We start from the raw sequence: 14515 nt of genomic DNA on the forward strand, positions 1-14515 counted from the left end.
AGTTCAGTCCAGCAGTAGTGGAGCCTGGTGAGGAGTCAGAACAGCCACTGTAAGTGACCTGCTAGATCCAGCCTAGCAGCAGATTGGCTTTTTTGGCCCAAACGCTACACCCATATGCTGCTGATCTAGCCCACGAGTTGCCTTGGCCATAAGTGTTCCCTATATGTATGTCTCACTATGATGATACTTTTCTTTAAATCCATTTTCTTTCCTGTTCTTGCACTCTAAATCTACGTGTGGGGGAATGTGCTCCTGGTGTTGGCAAAAGTGTTTAATTGCTGAGCAGGTTAAGTAAGTGCCCTTGATAAAGAACTTCATCTATTGGCTAATTGTTAAGGGAAAGAGCATCAGTTGGGGCTCTTGCATTACCGTTTAGGAAGATATTCACAAACAGATTAACTCTAGAAGCAATAATAGTCACATGTGGCAGGAAATAGCATGAGGAAATCCTGGAAAGGTAGAGTGCCATCAAATTGTAGCCAACCTTGAATATCAAGGAAAGGAGTTGAAATTTACTCAGACAATTGGGAGTCACTGAGTATTTGGGGGCAGAAGATCCCAACATATTTTCTAAAGCCTTTTTTGTTGTCATTAGCATTTAACATTTACATTCTTGACAAATTTTCGTCCAGTTTCTGAACTTCTATAATGACAATGTATTCATTACTTCATGAGGTAGTCCATTTTCACTATTGGACAGGAAGTTTCTTCTGTGAAACATAAACGTACCTCCCCATCATTCTTAATTCTTCCCTTTGGAGCTATTAAAAAAATCTAATTTTTCTTTCACATGAAAATCTTTCCAATATTTGTAGATACAATGTAATTCCACCCCTCTAAAGTGGAACCATTTAAACTATCCATCTTCCCACCCAGTTTCAAAAGTTGAAGGATAATTTGTCTTGAGGCAAATGACACCAACTGGACAGGGCACTTTATTTCTACAGATATCTAGCAGTATCTGGCAATTGTCATAATGCTTTCACATTAATAATGCATTTCACTTTAATGATGGAAAAATGGATGTGGAGGATTTCAGTCAATTATTCAGAATCATTAAATAGGTGTATCCATAACTTCTACTTCTTCCATGTTACCTTTTCTGATCATTTCAACTGCTACTATCCCCCACCAAAAATTACTTTGTATTTAATTTTTCAAAAGACAGTCGGATGGTGCAGTGAATAGAGCACCTCACTGGGAGTCAGGAAGACTCATCTTCCAGAGGTCAAATCTGGTCTCAGACACTTACTAGCTGTGTGACTCTAGGCAAGTCACTTAACCCTGTTTGCCTTAGTTTCCTCATCTGCAAATGAGCTGAAGAAGGAAATGGCAAACCACTCTCTTATCTTTGCCAAGAAAACCCCAAATGGGGTCACAAAGAGTAAAACATGACTGAACAACCATTTTGCACATAGGTCATTTTCACTTCTTTGTGTACATGCTTCTTCCCATAGAGTGTAAGCCCGATAAGACTGTGGACTGTTTTTTTTTTGTCTTTGTATCACCAGTTCCTAGTACAATTTCCTTTACAAAATAGGTGCTTAATAAAAGCTTTGATTGATTGATTACAAAACATGGCACAGATTTTGAAAGGCCCCATCCTAGTGCATCTGCTATAATTGTGAAAACATAAATCAACCACAGTATTCATTAACTTGTTATCCCTAGCTCTTGTGTTCAGTATAGCTATGGATTTTCTGACTGGTCAAGAATATTAGTTTAGGTCTTTCTAGATGGCATATATTAAGCAGAATGAATTGAAGGAGTCAGACAACTGCTTGGGGATAGGAGGTCATGAATAAATTGTTTTGAAGTTAAAGAAGGTTTAATGATAGAAGTAAAAAGTGGGTCAGTGCAGGTTAAGAGAATGGAAAATATATGAGGAGTTAAGCTGTTGGAGGAAGTCCATCTAGGGCAGTGGTTTTAAGATTTGTTCCAAGGAACCTTGTGGTTCCAGAGAAGATCAGTAGTAAGTTCCATTAAAAAGCAACAAAAATAGTAACACTTTTTAAAAAACTTTACAGGTCACCAAGTCATATTGTACTGGGCCATGTAGCTTATGACTAAAAAACCAAACAAACAAAAAATGAAAGAACCCCCCTGTTTTTTATTAATTTATTTTTAGTTTTCAGCATTCACTTCCACAAGATTTTGACTTCAAAATTTTCTCCCCATCTATTCCCTCCCCCACCCCAAGAAGGTGTGCATTCTGATTACCCCTCCCCCAATCTGCCCTCCATTCTATCATCCACCCCCTCCCCCTTATCCCCTTCTCTTCTATTTTCCTGTAGGGCAAGATAGATATCTATAGCCCATTGCCTGTGTATCTTATTTCCCAGTTGCATATAAAAACAATTTTTAACATTTGTTTTTAAAACTTTGAGTTCTACATTCTCTCCCTTCCTCCCTCCCTACCCACCCTCATTGAGAAGGCAAGCAATTTGATATAGGTTATACATGTGTAGTCATGCAAAACATTTCCATAACAGTCACGTTGTGAAAGACTAACTATATTTCCCTCCATCCTATCCCATCCCCCCATTTATTCTATTCTCTTCTTTGGCCCTGTCTCTCCTCAAAAGTATTTGCTTCTGATTACCCTCTCCTCCCTTTTGCCCTCTCTTTTATCATCTCCCCTCTCTTATCACCTTCCCTCCTACTTTCCTGTAGGGTAAGATAGATTTTCACACCCAATTGAGTGTGTATGTTATTCCCTCTTTAAGCCAAATCCGATGAGAGTAAGGTTCACTCATTCCCCCTCACCTCCCACCTCTTCCACTTCATTGTAAAAGCTTTTTCTTGCCTCTTTTATTTGAGATAATTTACCCCATTCTACCTCTCCCTTTCTCCTTCTGCCAGCACATTCCTCTCTCTCATCCCTTAATTTTATTTTTTAGATATCATCCCTTCATATTCAACTCACCCTGTGCCCTATGTTTGTATATATTCCCTCCAGCTACCCTAATACTGAGAAAGCCCTCATGAGTTACAAATATCATCTTTCCATGTAGGAATGTAAACAGTTCAACTTTAATAAGTCCCTTATGAAATTTTTCTTTCATGTTTGTCTTTTCATGCTTCTCTTCAGTCTTATATTTGAAAGTCAAATTTTCTATTCAGCTCTGGTCTTTTCTTCAAGAATGTTTTAAAGTCCTCCATCTCACTGAATGTCCATTTCCCCCCCTGAAGAATTATACTCAGTTTTGCTGGGAAGGTGATTCTTGGTTTTAATCCTAGCTCCTTTGACCTCCAGAATATCATATCCCAAGCCCTCTGATCCCTTAATGTAGCAGCTGCTAAATCTGTGTTATCCTGACTGTGGCTCCACCATACTTCACTTCTTTCTTTCTGGTCACTTGCAATATTTCCTCCTTGACTTGGGATCTCTAGAATTTGGCTACAATATTCCTAGGAGTTTTCCTTTTCAGATCTCTTTTAGGAGGTGATTGGTGGATTATTTCAATTTCTATTTTCCCCCTAGAATATCAGGGCATTTTTCCTTGATAATTTCTTGAGAGATGATGTCTAGGCTCTTTTTTTGATTATGGCTTTGAGGTAGTCCAATAATTTTTAAATTATCTCTCCCGGATCTATTTTCTAGGTCAGTTGTTTTTCCAATGAGATTTTCCACATTGTTTTCTGTTTTTTCACTCTCTTAGTTTTGTTTTATAATTTCTTGGTTTCTCATAAAGTCATTAACTTCGATTTGCTTCATTCTAATTTTTAAGGAATTATTTTCTTCAGTGAGTTTTTTGGACCTCCTTTTCCATTTGGCCAATTCTGCTTTTTAAGGCATTCCTTCTCCTTGTTGGCTTTTGGACCTCTTTTGCCATTTCGGTTAGTCTATTTTTTTACGTTGTTATTTTCTTCAGCATTTTTTGGGTCTCCTTTAGCAACGAATTAATTCTGTGGAAAAAATCCTCTGTTTAACAAAGCTTGTGAGTATAAGGTGACATACCAGCCTCTCTGCAGGTGGCTGTGCCTTCTCTCTGGTGCAGATGTTACAAGGGCAGGTCTGGGACTGACTGAAGAGAGGCTGGTACTTCCAGATGTAGATGTTACAAAGGACATGAAAAGCTGGACAGGGAAGCCACAGAGTCTTCTTTCTCTTGGAAAGGAGTATATGCCCACCTAGCTAAAGAGGGCAAATCAATATCCTGTAATGAATCCATGAGGATCTTATGTTATGGTCAGCTAAGTGGAGAGAGTGTGCAAGTTGTAGTCAAGTTGAAATGCAGTCTTAGAAACATACCAGCTGTAGGATTCTGGTCAGATTACTTCACCCTTATTTTTCTCAGTTTTCTCATCTGTAAAATAGCAAAGGTTTTTTTTTTTTATTTTAAATGTACTCTTCCCACAGTGGGGACTACCTTTTTGAAGCTCACTGAATTCTTACATGGGAAGTCACAAGCTATTGCTCTTAAAACTCCTTGAGAAAGGCAGCCTTGTGTCACAGTGAACCTTACGCTGGGTTTGGAGTCCTTGGATTCAAATCTACTACCTGCCAGACCTTAGGTGAGTCACTCAATTCAAGCGCTGTTCCCGAGTTTCTTCGTCTGTAAAAGGGTGACCTCTGAAGTCCTTTCTGGCTCTAGGTCAATGAAGTTAGGATTCCTTTTCCTTGCTTCCAAAATGACTAAAATGATCTCTGGGCTAAAACTAAATTTGGAAGTATATTTTTGAAGGTTTTGAGTATAAAGAGATTTCTGAAACAGCCACAATCCACATAGGGATATTAATGAGCAGAGTCCTAAAGCAGCAGAACGCTGTGATTCTGGGGTTTGGAAACCGCTGGCAGTCTGGATGAGGACCAAACCTCTGGAGGCTGGAGGCATCCTTGGCAGTCTAATTTCCTCTGGGTGCGAACCTTGAAAGGTAAGAGCCTTGAGACTCTGGAAATATTGTTTCTTTCCCAGTTTTGTGTGGTGGATAGGACACTGGAAACTGAGTCAGGAAATCTTAAAATCAAACCCTGCCTTGGACACTTGCTAGCAGCCTGATTATGGAGAGCTCATTTGTTAAACGTGTCTTTCTGTGCCTCACTTTAATTTGTAAAGTGGGGGTGGGAATCGATGACTTCCTAACGTCCTTCTTTAAAATCCATGATTCTAAGATGCTGAGGTTTGTAAGGCCCTGAAAGATGGCAAAGATACTAACTTCTACGGCCTTCCTTTCCTGCCTAACAGGAATCCTCTATTCAAACTCCCCGTTCTTAGGGAACTTGGGAATAGCTTGTTTCCGAATACTCCTCTGGACTTTACCCACCACTCCAGAGTGCCACCTTGGGCACGACTTCAGGCAAATGTACTACAGAGCCCAGCAATTTCCCCCTCGGGGCAGAGGAACCTCCCAAGAGGGAGCAGTGGCATATACCCAGCCCCTGAGCTTACTCGCGGATTTGGACAACCCTCCCAGCTGTACAGACTGAGGAGAAGAGGCGTCCCAACGTCCGGGAAGTGTTGCTGCCTCCTCCCCCTCCAGCAGAGCAAGGGGAGGAGTACGGACCCGTCGCCAGCCGGCGTGGGAGGGAGCTCCATGTGGGGAGCTGGGAGACACGGCAAGGATCTGGAGAGGAGAAGCTAGACTTCGGTTCTTCCAAATGCTCCAGCTCTGGCCTTGTGCCGCCGATCCATGCCTCCCCGAGAGGGCTTAGGAAGAGAGATGGAAGAGCCCAAGTGGCAGAGCTCTGCTTCCCAGGACTGGCTTCGGGAGCCTTAGAGATCGAGAGAAAGCGCTCATTGCGCCTGGCAGGCAGGTGGGGAGCCCCGGGCCCACCCAGGGAACTCAGCCCGAGCCCCCCGGAGGCTGGAGACTTCCCCGTTTCTCCAGAGGCAAGCCGAGTAAGTGCAGTTAGCAGTTGTGAGCTCCGAGAGATGCCTCTAGACTCCCGGTCGCCACCCGAGGGCTGCGCCGCGCCCAGTGGAGCTGGGGCCCTGGAAAGGGAGGGAATCCCGGCAGCCCAGCGCAGGAAAGCGAAGAGGGGGATGGTGTCAGTCCCCTTGGCCATCCACCCCAGACGCTCCTCCATCCCTTTTGACTGCCCCCAAGATTAGCTGTACAAGGGAGTGGGTGTGATTCCTTGGGGCTCGCTGGGGGTTGAAGGAAGGACGGTTAAGTGCAGAGTTGGTCCAAAATTGTGCTGGCAGAGCACTTGGGCTTGACACTTGCCTCCACTAACTTCTTCCGAGCACGGGGGGACTCATTCGTCCCAGTCTAGCCTGCCGGAGCAGAAGACTTGTGGTTGGACTGTTGATTGGTACCTCAAGTAGTTGTTCCGAATTTTGGGGTGACATGCGGTGGTAACTAAAGTCGATAATCAGGTATCTGTGTGTGCGTGTGTGTGCACGTGAGTTCATGAGAGAGACAGTCAGAAACAGAGATAGAGGGACAGCGACAGAGAGAAATAGAGACCCTGAGAAAGAGACAGAGAGGGACAGCGACAGAGAGGGAGAGAGACAGAGGGAGACAGAGAAACAGACAGAGAGGGGCAGAAACACCGAGGTAGAGGACAGAGAAAAACACACACACACACACACACACAGAAAGAGATAGAAAGAGAGAGAGAGAGAGAGAGAGAGAGAGAGAGAGAGAGAGAGAGAGAGGAGAGAGAGAGAGAGAGAGAGAGAGAGAGAGAGAGAGAGAGAGAGAGAGAGGAGGGAGAGAGAGAGAGAGAGAGAGAGAGAGAGAGAGAGAGAGAGAGAGAGAGAGAGAGAGAGAGAGAGAAAGAAATAGCCAAGTCAATTCACCTATGATTTATAGGGGTTCTTAACCTGGGATCCATGGATTTGTCTTACTTCAGAATATTTTTACAACTGCAATTCAATATAACCGGTTTCCTTTGTAGTCCTTCTATTATGAACTCTAGAGAAGTCCTGTGACCTGTGTTTCTGGGCAAGTCGCCCTCTTTCTGTACTGTTGCTTAGTGTTTGGGACAAGATGCTTGGTAAATACTATTGACTGACTTTGTGGTTCGGACCTCCAAAGGTATGCTTTTAGTTGGCATTTGGCATTTAAACTGTTTATCTTTGTGAAGGGCAGGGGAAGTTCCCTTATGGGGTCTTTTCTGGTAATTCTGAAGAGTGAAGTGATAGGACACTTTAAAACAAAATGCTCTAAGTTCTTTTGATCAGCCTGTTTGTGTTAACTCAAGTTATGTTCCACCAGGAGAGAGTGTCAAACTCCAGCAGGGCTGTCTCACCAACAATGGGACATTTATGTAGCATGTTACATATGTTATCCCATTTCCTTCTCATAACTTAGGTGTTCTTATCCCCATTTTACAGATAAGGAAACTAAAATCTGGGGAGTCAAGGTGGCTTACTCATGGTCAGCACAGTTTAGAAGCAGGATTTGGAAAAGGTCATTTTCCCTACTCCACTATGTTTTCTCAACAAGTTAAATGGATGAAGGGACTGAACGTTCTGCTGCTTGAAAAAAGCAGAGGTAATTTTATCAAAATAAAGGAATGACTGGAAATCAGCTCAGGCCACCAGTTGGAAGTGTAATCTAATGTGTCCTTGGTCTGGTCTTTCCATCTGAATGGAGTTAATAGCAAGAAATCAGAATTACTCATGAGAGTACCTGAGAAGGTTTTCCGCAAAGGTGTTGTGTGAAGCAGATGCAGACCCAGCAGCTTTGAGAGGAAAGTTTTGACAAGAAATTCACACCCATGACCTCAGTTAGTACCTAAGGCTATGCTTGTACGGGGGAAGCACAAGGAATTGATAGATCTGTTTGATTCTAATTTTGCAGCAGCACAACATCAAATGGGAAGCTACCTTATAAAATAAAAATATAAAATAAATTAACCATGGAACATAGGAAATGGGCAGGTGAATAGTAGACTAGCCTGGGAGTCTGGCCAACCTGGGCTTTAATCTCCTCTCAGGCAAATACTGCTTGTGTGACCCTGGGTAAGTTATAACCTCCCAGGGTCTAGGAGACTAAGAGGTCTGGTTCTGATTGGTATCTGTGGTTTAAGTTCTTTATGCTAGTGAGAGGCAACAGGATATAGTGAATAGAGGGCTCTCACTCTTATGAAAGCAACCCAGACTTGGGTCTCTGACACATATACCAGCAGTCTGACCTAGGGCAAGCTGTTTAGTCTTTCAGTGGGCCAGGCAATTCCCAAAGAGTTTTCCTTTGTACAGGGGCAGCTAGATCGTGCAGGGAATAAAGTGCTGGGCCTAACATCAAGAAGTTATTTTTCTGAGTTCAAATTTTGCCTCTGAGACTTACCAGCTGTGTGACCCTGGCCAAGTCACTTAACCAACCCTGTTTGCCTCAGTTTCCTCACCTGTAAAATGAGCTGGTGAAGGAAATGGTAAACCACTCTAGTATGTTGTTAAAAAAACCACAAAAACCAAAAACTAAGTAGGATTACAAAGAGTCAGACACAATCAAAGATCAACAATTTCTTATCTATAATGATAGAAGAAATTTCTAAATGCGGGTAAGTTTCAGGTGTTTCCTACACTGAAGAAACCACAGGTTCAGGCAAAAATGATATTGGTGGTAGTGGTAGGTAGGTGGGGGAAGCTAATACTCTTAGAGCAAATCGAGGGAAATAGGATGTGAAATTTGCTTTGTTATGATTTTCTTTATTACTGTCAGGCTGCAGTATATAGGGTAATTATAACACACAACTTTCTCATGGCCTTGCAGACCTTGTTGCTTCTCTGCTGTCTTAAGCAGTTTTTATTATCATTGCTAGTTATAATCTGCAGTTAACATTATATAAAAAAGAAATGATTACTACCATCGAGGTCTTGGGATATTGTCAGGGTACCAGGATGGAAGAAAGGCTCATCATAATAACTGAGCAACACCTGGGCAAACCAGGATGTCCCATTAGTTCTTACCTAGTGTCTCAACCTGGGCAATTGCAAGCAGGATGAATGAAGACACAGGAGAAGGACACATCTTCAGTACTTTAAGTGCTGTGATTATATGCGAAATCCAAGAACAAGCCACTAGCCTCCTGCTTAACACAGTGTTTAATAAATGCTCATTCTTCTGCTTCACCCCAACTCCAATTGCAACCCAGCTGCAACTTAGTAGACAGTTTTCATGAGTTGCTGTGATCAAAAAGTTCCTCACCCTTCTGCTACCCAGCTAAGCTGGTTCTCAGATGAAAGACAGAAGCTTTGATCTTCAGTCCTACACTCTGAACCTCTCCTGGTTGCTGGAACGTGACAGGGTTTGTGTACTTTGGCATAGCCTGGAGTCCTAGGGTCACAACGTGTTATAATTGTGGTAAGACTTTATTGGAAGATACATATTAGGCTAAGGGCCTGCAGACACACGATCCCCAGCAGCATGGCATAGTTACAGGGCTTCAGGAAGAAACTGTATCAGACTGTCCAAGTCTGGAGTCTGTCCATTCACAACACATTGGCTTTGAGGGCAGCATTCCGTAGGAGACAGATAAAGAAGTCCCAGTGGCAGCTTTTTCCAAAAGGGGCTATATTCATCTCTTCCTCTCCAATCCTAGGCTGGCACCTCCACTGAGGCCTTTATCGCCTCTTACATACGCTGCGATTTGTTGTTATTCTCTCTTTTTTCAGTCATGTACAACTCTTCATAACCCTGTTTGGGATTGTCCTGGCAAAGATGCTGGAGGGGTTTGCCATTTCCTTCTCCAGCTCATTTTACAGATGAGGAAATTGAGGCAACCAGGGTTAAGCGACTTGCTCAGGGTCACATGGCTAGTAAGCCTCTGAGGCTGGATTTGAACTCAGGTCTTCCTGACTCCAGGCCCCACCCTCTATGCATGGCACCGCATAGCTGCCTAAATCATGAAACCTTCCTGGGCCTTAGTTTCTTTGTGGGCAACATGAGGCTATTATTATATTTTATTGTATATTATTAATTATTAGAAATATATTATATATCATTATATATAATATTATATTAGTTGATCTCTGAGATCCCTTCCAGGTTTTAATCCTGGGATCCTACTTTTGGGAGTAGAGGTGTGATTGTGATTTCACTGAGATAGAGAACAACCAGTGAGAAATCCCTTTCTACTGATACAGATCAGCACCTGCTATATACAATTTATCATCTACAGCATTGAGAGGTTATATAACTTGCTCGGGGTCCTCAGCCTAGGATGTGTCAGGGACAGGACTCTATCCCAAGTTTTTCCACCTCCTAGACTGGCTTACTATCCACTATAGCAAGCTGCCTGTCATTTGATCTGGCTTCACGATAGCTGTAATATCTTATATTTGTGTCATGCTTCCTATTTTTGATGCAACAGTTTACCCTTGCCTGATTTGTTTAGAGGACTGTTCTGGCCTCAATTCTTGGTTTTATCCTGCTATATCTTTTTCCTGGGGTTTCTTGAATGAAGAGATAACATTTGCTCATACCTACTTAAAGCACGTTCCCTTTGAGAGAAATCCAGTTTCCTGATCACACAGTTTTTGTTTGTTAAGCAAAGAAACCTAGGCTTTGAAGTTTTTGGTGGGTATTTATATGCTTTGTAAACTTTAAAATGCTCTGCACGTAGTGACTATTAGGCTAGCTATATATTATGGATGCAATTTTTGAGCCTTACTGTTCTTTAATACTGTTTGTTATTATTCCCTGATTTTAAAAAAGCCAGCAACAGTTAAAGGCCTAATTTTTTTTAAAAAGAACACTTTTAATAATAAAACCTCTAATAGAGTCATTTTATTAAAATTACAGGATCTCATCAAATAATGACTTGACACCCAGTAGTACATAAGGATGATATACAGAGCTATAGTTACAGAACTTTTCCATATTCAAATACAATCATTTTTAAAAGTAATTTAGAAAGTGGAGTGCTAACGTTTTCAGTCACCATCAAGAAGACCTTACAGCTCATGAGTGCAGTATGGCATCTACCAAAGGAGTTCCCAGGTAGTTATTAAGTTAGATCTTCATTCACTTGACAAGATTTATGTTTGTCTTTGTTGATTATGACTATGCATTTATGAAAAGCTGGAAAGCTCAAAATTTCCTAAGACATCCACTTAGCATCTGTCGTTTGTTGACGTAAAAGAGAATGACAGTGAAAATACGGGTCAGTTAGAAGTATTGAATTGGAGTCAGCAACAGTATTCCCAAGTGTCCACAGTGTCATGAAATTTTAGATATGGAGTGAACCCTAAGGGTCCACTTTAGGAAATATTTGGTTGCCTGACTTTGAGAACTTTTCACTTTGTCTTTAAAATCTTATCTTTTCTTGAAAAAAAATATTTGAGATTGCTTTTAAGAAGTGTTTGACTGTTAAACCGATGCTCGTCCATTGTATCAAGGCCCATGCAATCCTCAGCACCGTCGGCTTCCTTTTGCACTTCACTAATGATTTTGGAAGGGACTGTATATGATTAACAGCAATTTTGTCTTTCTGGTATGTTTCATGGATTACTATGGTCAGAAGATCTAACACTCAGTGATTGACACCTTGGCACACACTTAATGAATGCTTGGTGATGTGCTGCTTGAATTGTAATCTCTCTTTATTAATCTTTGCTTGTCCTCTGACAATAGACAGAGTAGTAAAGTACAGTAAGACTACTTTAAAGCCTTTTAATTTGTCAAAACTTGTGCTGATCTCTTTACTGGCCTCCCCTCTGCTCTCCCCGCTCTCCTTGGCTAGCTCAGCACAACCTCTGTTTCATGAAGAGGTGTTATAATAGAACTTTTATGAAGAACAAATAGATCACATAGGATTGTCATATTTTCATATTTAATGGTACAGCCCCCCCTTCTTCCCAATAAAATTGGGAGGTGTACAATTTTTATAAGCTTTTGGTGCCTGTTCTCTACTATCTTCCCTGGCCCCCCAAACCGTCTTTGAGTCATGATCTTATGATCTTTGAGATTCCCACTCCCACTCCCCCTAATGAATGACTCACACAGAATTATATAGCAGAAAGTAGCACAATTAATTGGAATCTAGATGTAACATTTCTCCTTTTCTTCATTCAGTGTTTTTATGATGCTTAAAATGAAGGGCTTCTCTAAACTGAAGGTATAGATATATTTCTGAAAGCAAGCTAAGGCAGGGTTTGGGGAGGTGAGGGGTAGAGGAGGTGAATGCCAGTGATTGAAAGGTATGGCTACTTTTTAAGTTTCAGATTTGCTATACTCTGCTGTCATAGTTTTAAGAAGCCAGGGGAAAAGGGTTGGGCAGCTCCCTCCAGCTTTAGAGTTAATTGGTTCCCCCATGGGAATCCAGTTGCTTGAGTGCTAACTAACCTGTATGTTAGTGTGAATCAAAATAATAACTGACAATTCCATACTGTTTGCCCTGAACTATGTATAAATTATCTCATTTCAACTTTACTTCAGATCTATGAAGTAGAAATTATTCTGAGTCTCAGAGAGGTTAAGTGACTTGCCTAGGGTCACACAGCTAGTGAGTGTCAGAAGCGAGATTCAAACCCAGACCTTCCTGATTCCAAAGTTATGCTGTTCTTTGTCTTTGCCAATTCAGTACTTCTGTTATGGAGATTTGGGGAAATGTTTTTCTGAGTTAGTAACATAAAGGAAGAGCACTGGGCTCTGGTGAATGAAATGCCACATACTTCAAAAGCACTTTTGATATGTTATTTCCAATTACTCAGAATTTCTGTTCATTGAACTGAATTCATGTGAAGAAAATCATTAGGAGGCTAGCCAGAAATTCATTTCATGCTTATACCATACACTAACCTTTAAAAAAGATCTCATTAAAAGTAATTGGATTGCTCGACTGTGAATGACTTAATTCTCAGCAATACAATGATCCAAGACGATTCTGAAGGACTCATGATGAAAAAATACTATCTACCTCCAGAGAGAGAACTGGTGGAGTCTGAATACAGGTTTTAGGATACTTAAACAAATTTTTTTTTGGTCTGTGTTTTCTTTTGCATTGTGGCTAACATGGACATATTTAGCATGACTACACATGTATAATTGGGACAGGTAGGTGGTACAGTGGATAGACTGCCGGTCCTAGGATCGGGAGGACCTGAGTTCAAATCTGGCCTCGGACACTTACTAGCTGTATGATTCCGGACAAGTCACTTAACCCTGTTTGCCTCAGTTCCTTATCTGTAAAAATGGACTGGAGAAGAAAATGGAAAACCACTCCAGTATCTTTGCCATGACAGCCCCAAATGGAATCGTGAAAAGTTCGACATGACTGAAATGACTCAATAATGATACACGTATAATCTATATCAAACTGCTTGACTTCTCAAGGAAGGGGGAGGAGTGGGAGAGAATTTGGAGCGCAAAATTTTAAAAAATTAAAAGTTTTTGTTTACATGTAATTGAGGAAAAACAAAAAAATTTCAAAAGTAATTGTATTTGAATATCTAAAGTTTTTCTAACATAGCTCTGTACATCATCCTCACGTACTGGATGTCAGCTCATTATTTAATGAGATCCTGCAATTTTAATAAAATTACTACATTGAGGTTTTATTATTAAAGAGTTCTTTAAAAAATTAGGCCCTTAACAGTCTCTGGCTTTTTTTTGGAATCAGGTATTAATAATAATAAAAAATAGTATTAAAGAATAGTAAGGCTAGAAAATTGCATCCGTGATATATAGTTAGACTTCTGACCGGAAATACTAATAGTCACTATGTGCAGAGCATTTTAAAGTTTACAAAGCATTTTCCTTCTAATTACCCTTTAAGAAATGCAGGGTGTAGTGGGAAAGGATTTGGAGTCTGGAGATTGGGCTCAAACTTCCCTCTGCTATTTGCTGACTGTAAGACAGTGGGCAAACACTTCACCTCTCTGATTCTCAGTTTCCTGATCTGTAAAATGAGGAAGTAGACTAGATGGCCTCTATAATCTCTTTCAATTCCATACCTATGATCCCATGGTCCCCATTTCACAGAGGAGGAAACTGAGACTTAAGAGTCTTGGCAGTGGTCACAGTGGCAGAATCAGGATCTGAACGCAGCTCTCTAGACTGTAAGCTTAGGACCTTCTCTGCTGTATTCCATTAAACTAGGCAGGCATAGTTCATGATAGCCTGGCACTTTCTATTTAATAATGACAATAGTAACAATATTCATAATACTTAGCATTTGTTTAGTACTTTCAAGTTTGCAAATATTGCACATTTGCTTTCAGCTTGATAAATATGTCCTTTAACAACTCTGACAGGCTGATGCTATTATTATCCTCATTTCACAGGTGAGGAAACTGAGGCAGACAGGGGTTACGTGACTTACCCAGAGTAACACAACTTGGTTAAGTATGTGAGGCTGGATTTGAACTCAGGTCTTTATAAAATGAAAATATGACAAAATAAGACAAAAATATTAATATATTATAGCCACCTAATTTATCAAGTAAAACAATACCATTCTTAAAAGTATTTTATCTGTAAAAAATATGGAAAGGAAGATACTTTACTATGAGACTTGTTGCTCTGGTACCTTGTGATGTGAAAATGATTCTGGGTTCTCAGAGAACCCTTGAAGAAAGCAATACCTGGCAGCTTCTCCCAACCTGAAGAAGCTTTGAGG

General features: G+C 41.0%; 1 protein-coding gene across 1 annotated transcript in view; it reads left to right on the plus strand.

Annotated features, from left to right (window-relative positions):
* The first annotated feature begins 5464 nt into the window (after positions 1-5464).
* IL1R1 (interleukin 1 receptor type 1) overlaps positions 5465-14515 on the plus strand; it is a 39013-nt gene continuing 29962 nt past the window's right edge. The window contains exon 1 of the mRNA XM_036754926.1: positions 5465-5843. The gene's annotated coding sequence lies outside the window, so the exon portion shown is untranslated. The remainder of the gene's footprint in view (positions 5844-14515) is intronic.

Source organism: Trichosurus vulpecula, chromosome 4 (assembly GCF_011100635.1).
Source record: "Trichosurus vulpecula isolate mTriVul1 chromosome 4, mTriVul1.pri, whole genome shotgun sequence".
In the NCBI taxonomy this organism is placed as follows: Eukaryota; Metazoa; Chordata; class Mammalia; order Diprotodontia; family Phalangeridae; genus Trichosurus; species Trichosurus vulpecula.